This window comes from Choloepus didactylus, chromosome 6, assembly GCF_015220235.1.
Source record: "Choloepus didactylus isolate mChoDid1 chromosome 6, mChoDid1.pri, whole genome shotgun sequence".
NCBI classification, from domain to species: domain Eukaryota; kingdom Metazoa; phylum Chordata; class Mammalia; order Pilosa; family Megalonychidae; genus Choloepus; species Choloepus didactylus.
Genome location: NC_051312.1, coordinates 23,060,755 through 23,074,514, shown reverse-complemented (window position 1 = coordinate 23,074,514; position 13,760 = coordinate 23,060,755). Strand labels below are relative to the sequence as shown.

Below are 13,760 nucleotides of genomic sequence, written 5' to 3'. Positions count from 1 at the left end.
AATTGGTGCATGTGTAGGATTTAACTGATGAATTTTCAGTGGGACACACTTAAGGACAAAGAAGGGATGTATAAAAGGAACCTTTCAACAAAGTAGCAAACTGAGCCTATTTCTATGTTCCTTACTTGAGAAAGATGTCTATGACCAGTAATAACTGCTCCCTATACTCAATTTATGCACAATAACTGAAGGAAAATACTTACAATGATGTCTTGGTAAGGCTTTAGGAACCTATGTCAAAGCTTTTGAACTCTGGAAATCTTTCATATTCTTTAAATAGATATTTTCTTGTGAAAAACATGGTTGTACACAGAACTGAATTTAGTGCTGATTTCCTTTGTCAGGGCACTTTTTTCCTCAGGCTATAGATGAATGGGTTCAACATAGGGATCACTACTTTGCAGAAAATAGAGGTCTCTTTGTCAGTGTCCATTGACTCAAGCTTGGCCAGAAATACATGAACAAGTGTACATCATTAAATATAGTCAGAACAGTTAAGTTGGAGACACAAGTGGAGAATGCGTTCATCTTCCCTCAGCTGAATTCATTTTAAAGATGGTAGTTATGGGGAGAAACTAAGATGGCAGCTAGCTGAGACAGGGTGAAAAAAATGCCTCCATGAAAAACACTAGCTAAAAACCAGAAAGTGACCTAGAATACCGGTTACAGCAGTGCACCAGCTGGACAAGGGCTCCTAGCTCCAGAGGGGCCGTGTACTTGGTGAAACTGGGAGTCTGCATTCTGAAACGAGTGAGTAAGCTGGCTGGAAGACCCGCAGCTGTGCAGCGGGCTGGGGAAGCCAGAGTTCAGCATATAGAGACCAGCTGGCTCTTTAAAAAAAAAAAAAAAAAAGGAGCGGCTGCAGCTGCAATTGTGGGAACCACACAGTAAAACACAGCAAGAGGGGGCTAGGCCGGCCTCTCGGTGTCTGGCGGGAAGATAGCCTGCAGCAGATACCCTTGGGTCTGGGGGAAAGAAGGGGAGAGCTGGAAGCATAAAGAGACCCCGTGGCTAGCAGCTGGCCCCCTGGAGGGCTGGATAAACTCCTGGCTGGGGCCGTGCCCACAGCCCAGAGCCCCACCAGTTGTCCCGGAGCTGGGTAGGAGGAACTGTGTGAGGAGGAGGGCGTTGAGATGCCCCATTTGGCCATTTTTGCTTCAGGCAGGGAGTGCGCTGCCACATGGCCCAGTGGCCCGGGGCTTCCCTTGTGGGATGGTACGCACTGGTGACATAGCACAGAATTCCCTCAGCTGAGCTCCTGGAGGGGCGCGGCTGGGAGGGGGATCCAAGCAGAGAACCCAGGGACGCTATGCCAAGTCCGGTGGTTTATGGATCAGTGAGAGAGAGGGTCTGGGGCTGAACTGAAATGAAGGCTTAGACTCTTGTGGAGGCCTTGAATCTCCAGGATCCTGGGGGATTTGAACATTAGAACTGCTCTTCCTCCCTGGCCACCCGTACACATGCCCCACATTCAGGGTGGTCAGCTCCAGCAACACACCTGAACTGAGTTCTCCAACTGAACCCACAAGAATCATTTCCCCAAACACCGCGGGGACAAAGTGGATAACTGACTTGAGGGATATAGGTGACTCACAGACGCCATCTGCTGGTTAGTTAGAGAAGGTGTATGTCACCAAACTGTGTTCCTGAAAAATTAGATCGATATCCCTTTTTCTTTACAACTTGAAAGAGCCCTACCAAGCAAAACAAATGCCAAGAAGCCAAAAACAACAGAAAATCTTAATGCATATGATAAAAACAGAAGATATGGAGAATCCAATTCCAAACACACAAACCAAAATATCAGAAGATACATTATACCTCAAAAAATTGATCAAAGAACTACAATCAAGGAACGACAACATGGCAAAGGATTTAAAGGACATCAAGAAGACCATGGCCCAGGATGTAAGTGACATAAAGAAGACCCTTGAAGAGCATAAAGAAGACATTGCAAGAGTAAATAAAAAAATAGAAGATCTTATGGAAATAAAAGAAACTGTTGGCCAAATTAAAAAGACTCTGGATATCTCTGAGAAAAAGAAGCCACAGCTCTTTCATTAGGCAACATCATATCTTATAATTTCACAGAACCACTTATATAATTTTTCATATGCAATGCTGTCTTTTACTTCTTTTAAGGCTTAAGGTTAAAAATCCTTAAAAAACAATCTTAAATATTTGTTATTGAGCACACAGGGATTTCCTCCACTCTGTTTGAGTTTTAACAGACCCCTTCCATGCTCTTCAATCCACAACTAGGGAGTATCTTCTGGGGCTCTCTGTCTCCATGCTAATTCTCCCTTCTGTGTTTCAAGGCTGTCTTGAGATTAGACCAGGCAATAGCAAAGGTAAAGAATCAATAAACTCACCAACAGTTTGCTGGCATTTCAAATTCCACCATTCTTCCCCAATCTGCCTGTTAACATTTTTCTATTGAGAAAACTCAAGTAGCTGCCCCATGCAAGCTTTCCAGGTTCTATAACTGCACTCAGAGGGAAAGGTGGAGGCAGTGTGCTTACTCCATCTTATCTGAAGCTGTATCCTTTTATATACAATAAATGTGTTTAATTTTTCAAAATACATCTTATCCAGCATTTCTATGCCTGGAGTAGGAGAGGAAATATCCTGAATCTAATCAGTCTGACAACTTAAGCAGAAGTTGATTTGCTTATTATTTTACTCTCTGCTATATCTCTGATCTCAATACCAGTTCCAACAGGAGAGGAACATCTCTGGCTTGATCACTACTTCTCTCAGCACCTACCACAAATGCATAACATGGTCATTACTCAAAGAAAGGAAGAATGGAAGTTCTCCATTTTTGAGAGTTTGATGCTCCTATGGGAAAACATGTTGGTTTCTCAGTTAATGGTATAAAATGGTTGTCATAACACAATAAAAAGTTGTAGAGTGGTTTTCTAACTGCCACAAAATACAGTCGTATTTCAGCAAAGAAATGACACCCTAGGTCTGTAGTTGATAGAGACTATGTTGGTTATGCAGACAAGAGAGCAAGGAGAGACATCCTTCCAATGTTCTGTTAAGCAAATTTTCTTATTTTTCTTTTTTCATGTGACAAAGCTTGTTTTGTGTACAGATTAGAAATTTATTTAATGGACTCTTCATTCTATAATCTGGCAATATGTTGACTATAAGATTGAGATTTTTATTACTATTGTTATGAAGTTTCTGTGTGGAATTATTCATATTTTTACAACTAAGAAAATTTAAAGAAAGGTACCTTTCTGAAAGCATTAAAAATCCTCCTTAATCCAGCAAAATGAATAGATTTGATAGTGCCATGTAAAGACAAACTGCACTAACATACATTTCTGCAATAATAAATTTCATAGAGGGATTGGGCAATTTATTGTCAGAAGGAAGGAATTGAAATTTCAACTGTGGTTCCATTGAGCAAATCTCTACAGAAAGGAAATGAATTTTTGCATGCCACAGACGAGTCTATAGATTTATGGCAAGTTCAACCATTTTTGTCTAGATTTTAATAAAAGATCATTTTTGCAGTTTATGACCAAGTCTGTAGATAGTCAGCATCACAGACATAGTTAAGACTATGGAATTAAGTCTTATCCCAGTGAAGTGGAGACTGGCCTCCTTTACTGTCATTTTATTCATATTGACTACTTCTCCCCTAAAGTAAAACAAAAGCCTATTTCAAAGGATCATTAGGTACTCAAACACCACTGATCACAGTGCCTACAGAAAAATGTCCTTGAAAAACTTAGACAGTTAAAGAATTGTGAGTTTTTGAAAATAGAAATATGTCCAGGTAACTGAACATGTCAGTGCACTTTGGATTTAGGGTACTGTTTGTTAATTGAATAACTTATATTTTTTATAATTTAATAAATGATTATTGGAGGAATAAAAAAAGATGGTAGTTATGATACAGTTGTGGGAGTAGAGGATAGTGACAATGCTGCACCCCACAATGCATCCAATGAACTTGAAAATTACTCACTCATTGATGGATGTATCTGAGCAGGAGAGAGCTAGTAAAGGGGGGATGTCACAGAAAAAGTGATCAATGACATTGGAATTTCAGAACAACAATCAAAATGTGCAGCAAGTGTGGATTACTGAATCTGCCAAGCCTATGGTATAGGCACTAGCCACTAGCTGAATATGGACCCTCCTGAATGTGACAATTCTACAAAAAAGTGAACTAAAAATGGCTGCATGACAGTCATAGACCAAGACAGCCAACATGAGACATTCCATATCCACAAATGCCTCCCCCCAATACACCTGGACGGCACATAAATTATATGGAATTTTCTTTTGTTCAGATAAGTGATCAGCCAGCATCTTGGGAGAGACAGTAGAGAAGAAGCAGACATAACAAAAAGATAGATTTCTCAGGAAGTAACACATGGGTGTGTGAAATCTGGGGTACAGCCTAATCAGTAGAATCATCCCTAGATTGGCAATCATGGTTGTGTCATAAACTAGCAGAAAGAGCACAAAGAGCACAAAGAGCACTTGCTGCACACCCTGTCTGCCAGAGAATCCTAAGACTATGAAGTCTGTAAACAAAGTCCAATTCTCAACAGCCATCATCAGATCTATTGAAATCCCTGGTACTGAAAGAAGAAAACAGAAGTGGAAAGTTAACATCATCTTCCTGTCTTAATAGTTTAAGCACTTGCCCTTTCTCATTTTCAGTAATTAAAGCAAGAGAGAATGCTAGAGCTTCTCAACTGGAAATATATCAAATTTAATGCAAATCTATGAAATCATGATAATGACACAACTTATATTTGTATAGCACTGTAAATAGTTTGCAGCACACCTTCACCCAAATTAAATGCTATTTCCACAATGACTTATGTAGTAGTCCTTATAATTTTTACTAAATTTGTCTTATAGATCAAGAAGTTAATATTATAAGAGTTAAAGGGCATAGTTCTTACAACTAATTGGTCCAGATAACCACATCTTCTGGAAATAATTCATTTTTCCAATTCTGTAGTTTGACCCTGTGATAGAGACATTAAGTCAAGTTAGAAGGGTAGTTAAGGAGTATTTTGCAATAATTTTCCTGCCAGATCATCCAAAATTCTGAAGCAAGCAGAATTATGGAAGTTTCCTGTACATAGCATTTTCCCCTTTTCCCCATTAACCCCTCACGTCCTATCCAGCCTCAATAAACAATCATGTATCCCATTGTCACAGGGAAGGACATAGTCTGTGATTCAGGATCCATGGAGCAGGAACAGTCATGTTAGCTGGGAAGAGGGTGGAAATGTCTCCATGACCGCTGGGCTATAGTGGCAGGCAGGGATATACCAGGGCTAAATCCTTCCTCAGAAAGTTGCTGTTACTCAAGGGGAATTCTGAAGAACATTTTGGACCTAATAGCAGGAATGCTGGCAGTGTAGGATCAGAGAAGCAAGAAAAGAAGTAGTACTCCCTCTGCCCTGGTCTACTAGAGCTCTCGTAGACTCTATTCACAAATAGGCACATAATAAAAATCCTCAGACTCAACTCCCATACCTTCCAACAGAGTCTTGCTGAACTGTACTCCCCATCCCAATTCCAAGAAGTTGTTCTGCTTGTTGTATTGTTTTCTTTGATCCATATTTGTCTTTGATACCTATGAACTCTGCCAGCTCTTGGTAAAAAAGTGGCTTGCTCTTCAGAGGCCAATGAATTCTAGGTCCCACTCTTATGTTTTACCCAAACTGATTAGATCATATGTCATAGCATACCTGTACTCTTCTGAAGAGAGGTTCAGGGATATAAGAAAAGTGAAGTTGAAGGTTAGATAAAGATCAAAAACATGTTGCATCTCCATAATGATCTAGATATCAAAGTACAAATCTCCCAAATCTTGTCCTAAAATCATTTCAGTATCTGTCCCTGTAGACACACCATTAAAAATAATGTTTCATTTATCAAAAGAGAACATTTTATAAACATATAAAAGTACCCATAGGAGATTAAGAATAATTAAAAAAAACATCCTGACTACCTTCCCAATCACTGCTTGCATTGTGTTGTATTGATATATGTAATTAAAATGAAAGTTTATAACAAATCCCATACCCTCCTTTGGTTTTATAGCATGATTTTAGTTAAGTTAAGTCATATAATATTTGTGTTTTTCTGTCTGGTTGCTTTGGTTCAACATTATGTTTGAGTGATTCCTGAATGACATGGAGCAGGGATGGTTCACTAATGCTTATTACTATATTAATTGTAATGTGTGCATATACCATAAGTTATTTCTCTAATCTAGTGCTAGGAGAGGCAAAGTATGAGCCATAATATAGGAACATAGTCTTACCCATTCATTTATGTATGCTGATGGCTGTTTTTAATAATAAAAAAGACATATTTGAGTAGTTGTGACAGATACTTAATGACTTGCAAAGTCTAAAATATATCATACAACTCTTTAAAAAAGTTTGACAACCCCAAATTTAATGTGTTGATATATCTTTGAGTTGTTTTTGATTTTATGTTATTGCAAATAATGCTACTGTGAACATTTTGAACACTTTTGCAAACATTTTGGGTAGACACACTCACTCACTTCTCTTGTTTAGGAAACTGGGAATGGGATTTTTGGGTTACAAAGTATGATATGTCCAGCTATGATAGAGGCTTCAATATAGTTGTCCAAAGTGGGATGTCTATTCCCACATCTACTACCAATGTGTGAGAACAATAGCTGTACCACATCATCACCAGTACTTGATATTGTTGACCATTTTAATTTATGGTGGTTTGTTGTCTGTTGTAAATTATTTATATGATTAGTTAATATTTCTCATTTCCAGCAGACTATGTGATTTGTTATTATGGAAACCATTATACTCACTGCCAGTTTGAATGTATTGTGTCCCCCAAAATGCCATTATCTTTGATGTAATCTTGTGTGGGCAGATGTATCACTGTTAATTAGATTGTAATTCCTTGAGTGTTTCCATGGAGATGTGACCCACCCAACTGTGGGCAATGACTCTAACTGAATAAGTTCCATGGAGGTGTGGGCCTGCCCATTCAGCGTGAGCCTTGATGAGTTTACTGGAGCACTATATAAGCTCAGACAGAGGGAGCAAGCTTGCCACAGCCAAGAGGGACACTTTGAAGAATGCATAGAAGCTGAGAGAATAGCTGCAGATGAGAGACAGTTTGAAGATGACTGTTGAAAGCAGACTCTAGCTCCAGAGAAGCTAAGAGAGAAAAAAAGCACCCCAAGAGCAATGAAAAGTGACAATTTTGAGTTCTTCCTGGTTACAAAAGGATCACAAGAGATTTGGTTACAACTAGATCTCCTGAGATTTGCTTACTAACAGTGATTAGGGGAGGGAAGTTTTAATGCTTCCCTCATGAGGGGGAGGGACCTATTGCCTGGTCATGTAAGCAGCTGTAATGGAGGAGGTGGTGGGGTCCCAGGCCCTGAGACCTCAAAATCCACCCCCACGCAGCAGTCTACATTAACTATATGACAGACATTACAGGATAAGAGACAATAGAACACCAGGGGTCTTCCCATGCAAAAATAACTACCCACAAAGAGATGCTACTGACGACTGATAAGAACTATGCTTATTTTCTGGTTTGTTGAATCAGGCCAGCAGGATGTTCCACACAGTCCAATTTTCAGGGGTTACAGTCCAAGGAAGGCCAGCAGCACCTCAAGGTGGCAAATCTGTGCAAACCCAACATTGGGTACAATTGTGGGCAAGAGTTACAACTGAGGGCCCTAGGGTGCTATGGACAAAAAGAAAGATGTTTATGAGGAACACTAAGGGATACTTAATGTTGATATGCAAGCTAAGTTTCCATTAATGGACAGAAGAATTCCTGGGGAAGGAGTGTTATGAGAGGGTTTTAGATATCACACTTTTTTTGCCTGCAATTGCAAGGAGTCTTCTCAAGTTAAATCTATGGCTAGCTTAGGCATGATAAGTGTCCACAAAGTCAAACCTGCAGTATCTTGATGTACGGATGGTCCTGGGTTGGTAATATATATATGTGTATATATATATATATATATATATATATATATCTTAAATTTTAGGTGACCCCAATACTCCATGGCCTTAGGATTCCCAACCAGCACTGCTGCATCAGTCAGGACCACCAGCAGTTTCCCTTCTTTACATGATTACTAATGCTTATGGCAAGAGAAAATTACTTTTATTACCTTGTTGTGGTCAAAATTTTGCCACTCCTTTTACCTGAATTCAAAGTGCTTTCATGGCTCCCACAGTTACCAACTCAATAGAAGTGGGGGCAGCTGCTCAAGGTCATGAACTGAGACTGGTGAGGCCTGGATATAACTGATGAGTTCACTGCTGCAGGGATTGTTTGTCATCTTTTAGCTGCTCTTTTAAAAGCCCATTCATTCTTTCAATTAACCTCACTATTGTGGGGTTATATGACAAATGAAATGTCCATAAGACATCATGTTCAGTAGCCCAGGCTTGGGTTAATTATTCAGTAAAGGGTCCATCTATCACTGTCACTGTCCACATGTGTTGTTTCCCCAAAGAAAGCACTTTATTTCTCTCAGCTGTGTATTGCAGCCCTCTGGTTGGCTTTTCATACTGGGAAGGCCAATAACAACCCAGTAGCCATATCTATGGCTCTAAAGCCATATTTTGCACCTGCAAAGGCCCAATGTCATCTAATTGCCACCTGGTGACTGGGATCTGCTCACTGTTGATGTGACGAAGTTGGTGAGGAAGCATTCTTGGTCATCACATCAAGCAGAAGGGGCAGAATCCACAACATCTTTCAGCTGTTTGCTCAGGATGGGCAATTGGAATTGCTGCATCAGCCTCCACAGAGTCTGGTTTCCTCAGTGTCTTGTTTTCTTATGTGGCTACTCAGAAGCCTCATGTGATGTTGGCTTCAGACTATGAACTTTTACTAAAGCATCTGCTTTGATATTACCAAGTGAAGAATCCATACAAAGATTTACTTCACCACCTAGTTCATGAACAATGACTATCCATATAGAACTTAATTCAGCCCATTGTCTTTATGTAGTCCCACTATCCCACAATATAGTGTCCATCATGGCTACCGCCATCCAGAGGGTGGGCTGCCAGTTTGCTGACCCATCAGTATATGAAGCAGACTCCTGTGTACTGCCACATTCTTCAATGACAGGCACAGAAATATCTACCTCAGGAGGATCAGCAGAGATAGGCAAGTGTTCTTCCACATAGGAAAAGTGGTCCTAGAATATCAGGCATTTCTGCACTTAAGTGGTTGTTGTTAAAGACACTGCATTGCAGCAGACAGGCTTTCCATTTTATCAGAGTGCTCAGCTGAGCATGCTCTGGATGCAGATTATTTACTGTGTATTTGATCCACCCCTTTATCTAAGGGACTGAACCACATCAGTAAAGCCTGATTCTATGCAATAGCTCATTTGGCTTTTTCAAAAGCAGCCTTGTTGCAGTTCAAGAGGGCCATGCCAGCCCAAAGGCCAAAGAAAACAATGAGCATTTTCTGACACAGAAACTTTTATTCAGGGCTTACTTATGGGTGAGAAGTCATGGAGAGATCATGACGGCTCTCTCAAGCTGGGCAGGCATCACTTTCACAGAGAAGATGACTGAGCAATGCAAAAAGGGCAGAAAGCCTTTTATAAGGGTTTAATACAGAGGCCCTCCTCCTAAGGGTGGGGGTAGCATAGATGCAGGAACAGGTCACTCTGACCTCGGGGTGCTGGTACAGGAAGGACTAGAATAACACTTGAACAATTACATTTTGCTCTTTTTGTGAGACTAAGAGCTTCTCACTTCCTGCCTGTTCCCATAAAGTTACATTTTAAGGTCAATGTACCCCTTTTCTCTTTACTGGCTTAGAAAGACAATAGGTTAAACATTTAGTGGCCTAGGTCATGCAGACTGCTGTGCACCAAAGATCTGCAGGCCTGTTTTGCTCAGGCCATGGCTTGCCACAGCCTATTTTGGAATATCCAATTCCCATTTTTTCTTTGCTAACTAGGACATACAAATGTTCTAGAATCTGCACTAAATGGGATATAAATGGCCTCCAATAACCCATCAAGCCAAGGAAAGCCATGAGCTGTTTAGGGGCATGTTTAGTGGGATAATTTTGCACTTTATCAACAATAGAAGAGGAAATAGACTTAGCAGCAATTTCCAATTCTGCAAGACAGTCACCTGTCAATGTAACATGATCAATATAGTGAAATAGAGTAACCTCTGCCAGAGGTTTCCACATTTTTAAATCTTGAGCCACCAAAACATGGCAAATAGTGGGACCATGAAGATATCATTGTGGTAGCATGGCAAGTGTCCATTTTTGTATTTCCCACATGAGAGGAAACACATGCTGGTTGTAGGTGTTTAAGGACATACTAAAAAAAAGAAAAATAGCAAAGGATAACACAAAATGAAACTGGCCTTATTGTGTACTTATGTTCTGCAACAAAGTAGTTAATGTGGTTCAGCTGCAAAGGAGGAGTTACTTTATTAAGCTTTCTGTAATCAATAATCATTTGCCAGGTTCCAATGTTTTTTCTTACTGGCCAGACAGGACTATTAAATGGGTGATGAGTGGGGATTATAATGCCCAATGTCTCTAATTCCTTGATGGTAGCAGTAATTTCTTGATGTCCCCTGACATCTTATATTTATGCATTGCTACTGTGCTTATAGGGGAGAGTACCTTTACCAGCAATGACTTAGCATGTCCTCCTTGGATGTTTTTTGCTACTCAGCACCAAAGACATAATTCACCTACAGTAGTTTTCACAGTGATACCCTTCAAAATATCAATTTCTAATACATATTCTGGAACAGGAGATATTACACTGTGTACTTTTGTGGTGATAGGTGGCCAATCTGCATTAGTGATTGTTGTTGTGTTGCTTTAATACTTTGGTCTCTATTCCTGGCAATGGCTATCATAGGCCCTCTGGATTTGGCTGTTTTCCATATATCGGGGTGCATTTTGCTCCAGTATTCACTAGTGCTGAAAACTTATGTTAATGAGTGGGGAACCAGAAAATAGTAAGCTCAAGCCTCCAATCCCCAGTGTCCCCATATATAGCTTTTATTTGGGGATCTTGACACATACCCTGTGTGAGGGGGAAAGGTTCTTGTCATGACTCCTTGGCAGGTGAAGCAGGGGGCTCTTTATACTGTAAGAGTTGAGATTTTGGCCAGAGATTGTTTCTACTTCTGGTAATCTGGTTCTAAATTTGGTGTATCTATGCCCTTTTGGTAACTTACTCCATAACCTTACTATCACCATGGTCATCTGTCTATCGATCTCTTCAATTTTGGTGCTGGAAGCCATTAGGTCAGTCCACATCTGTCTGTGCAGCACATGGTTTAATCATGTGTGTTTGGGGCATGACCTGTAGCCTTGACTCCAGCCCCTTTTTGCCCTAGGCATTCAGATTCTCCTAGATCTGCTAGTAAATGGGCAACCCTGGAGATGGGTTTACCCACCAATGTGCTAAGAATGGGCACAGTGTCCCATACCATTGATTTGGAGCATTTTGTAAGATCTTTTTTTTATTTCTTTTTTGGCCCTGGAGAAAGTTTCATTTTCTGGTCCCACAAAGTCAGCAGCATCAAATGCACTTTTCATTCCTAGCTCCTTTAGTATATCTTGTAATTCATCAAGCATATTCCAACAGTGTGTGACCTGAGGCATGTCCCCCACATTGGGCAGTTTCTTTACACTGAGTCACTATCTAATTTAATAGTGAGCTAGACTCAGATTTTGTTGGCTAAGGAATATATACATTGTCAGAGGGAAGGGTGAATGGTAATAGAAGACAGTTTGCTAATTTCATGTCCTGAAAGTAGTATTCTCTCTGTGCCAGTGTCCCACAGGTGCAGCAGCCAATTTGGTACAATTTCTTTAGGTTTTTGTCTGTATTGATTCCCAATTTCTCATAACTCAGTGGCATTATAGTCTCACATTATAACCAGCACCTTTTGATCAGGAGGTGCTGCTAGGGCAGTGACAGCTGCCACACCATCCCTCCCTGCCTGGGTATCAGGTATTGTATTTGTTCCATTGTGACTTTTGTTGGACAAGAGGATGAATGTGCTTACTTTCCTCAATTTCAAGTTTCCAGTCTAATAGAGGTCCATCCTCATCTGAAGAAAAATAAATGGGGTTCCAGTGAGGAAAAGTCACAATACACCTGACTTGTACTTTGGGGAGCTTGTGCCCCCTCACTGTAGCACACAAGCATGCTAATATCTCTAAATTTTTATCTACATGGTGTAGCCTCTCATTTAATGCAGCCATCAAATCTGCTTGGGCTATCTGCTTGTCTCTTTCTAACTGAAGTTCCCTTTCTAGGTGGCAAACCTCAGCTTTGACTGCCAGAGCCTCTTCTGTGTTTGAGTGCACCACAGAAGCCATGCAACAGCCATGGTGGTCTGATGACTCTCTCTTTTCTTATGAAAGCTTAGCCATCCTGCAGCCTGCTGTAGGAGAAACAGCAATACAACCAGGGAGTTCTGGGCATCACCATACTCATTCAGGAGACCCCACTTATCCAGGAAGGCTGCCATTGTTCCCTGCAAGGACATATCAGGCCATCATGGTATTTCCACCAGTCTGTCTCCTTTCCTAGTACTCATCACACACATTATAGCCAGCAGTTCATTGGTGTCCCAACTGGCAAGCCAGCTGTTCCAATCCAGATTAGCCCCAAGACCAAAGAACATGCTTGGAACAGAGTTACCCATGAGTTTAAATAGGGACTTAGGAAACAGAGATGAATTTTCCCCAATGGTTGTGGGTTGGGAGAGTGAAGCACATGTTCTGCCATTCCACAGACAGAGAGGGGCATGCCAATGGGTGTGGTGGGGTGGGGGGCTTATAAAGGTTTGTGTCAATGGAGTTCCTCAGAAGATCTGGTTACAATAAGATTTCATGTGATTTGGTTACAAAAAGGTCCTTTGAGATTTGGTTACTAACAGTGATTAGGGGACTATGCCAGTTTAGATATATTATGTCATCCAGAAAATCTTGTAGGGGGGCAGACTGATTAGTATGTTGATTAGTGTGGGCCTTCAGATTGAATTATTTCCATGGAAGTGTGGACCCCACCCATTCAGGATGGGTATTAATTAGATCACTGGAGTCCGTTAGAGAGTACACACAGCAGAAGGACAAAACACCCCAAGAGAAGCTGACAGAGACGTTTTGGAGATGGCTATTGAAAACTGACACTTGGTGATGCTTGAAAATACAGACAGAAGGACATTTGGAGATGCTAAGCTAAGAGATGAAGTCCAGAGTTTGCCCTAGAGAAGCTAAGAGAGGACTCCCAAGTGGTTAGAGAGAAATGCCTCAGGATAACCAAGCACAGAGCTGAAAGAAGCTAAGAGAGACAGAAGGCCAGAGACATTTTGGAGAAAGCCATTTTGAAATGCAACCCAGGAGCAAAGGACCAGCAGACATCAGCCATGTGTCTTCCCAGCTGACAGAGGTGATCTGAACACCATTGGCTTTTCTTCAGTGAAGGAAGGTACTCTCTTGAAGCCTTAGTTTGGACAATTTTATGGCCTTAGAACTATAAATTTGTAACCTAATAAATTCCCTTTATAAAATATAATACATTTCTGGTATTTTACATAACAACAACATTTCAACAAATTGGAATAGATTCTGCTAACAGAGAAGTGGGGTACTGCTGAGTTTTCAATTACCAAACATGTTGGGATGGTTTTTTAAATGGGTAAAGGGAATATTCTGGAAAAATTGTGAGG

At 40.6% G+C, this 13,760-nt stretch overlaps 1 pseudogene; it reads right to left on the bottom strand.

Moving 5' to 3' along the window:
• Positions 1-340: 340 nt before the first annotated feature.
• On the bottom strand, positions 341-4,581 carry LOC119536702 (annotated as a pseudogene).
• Positions 4,582-13,760: the final 9,179 nt, after the last annotated feature.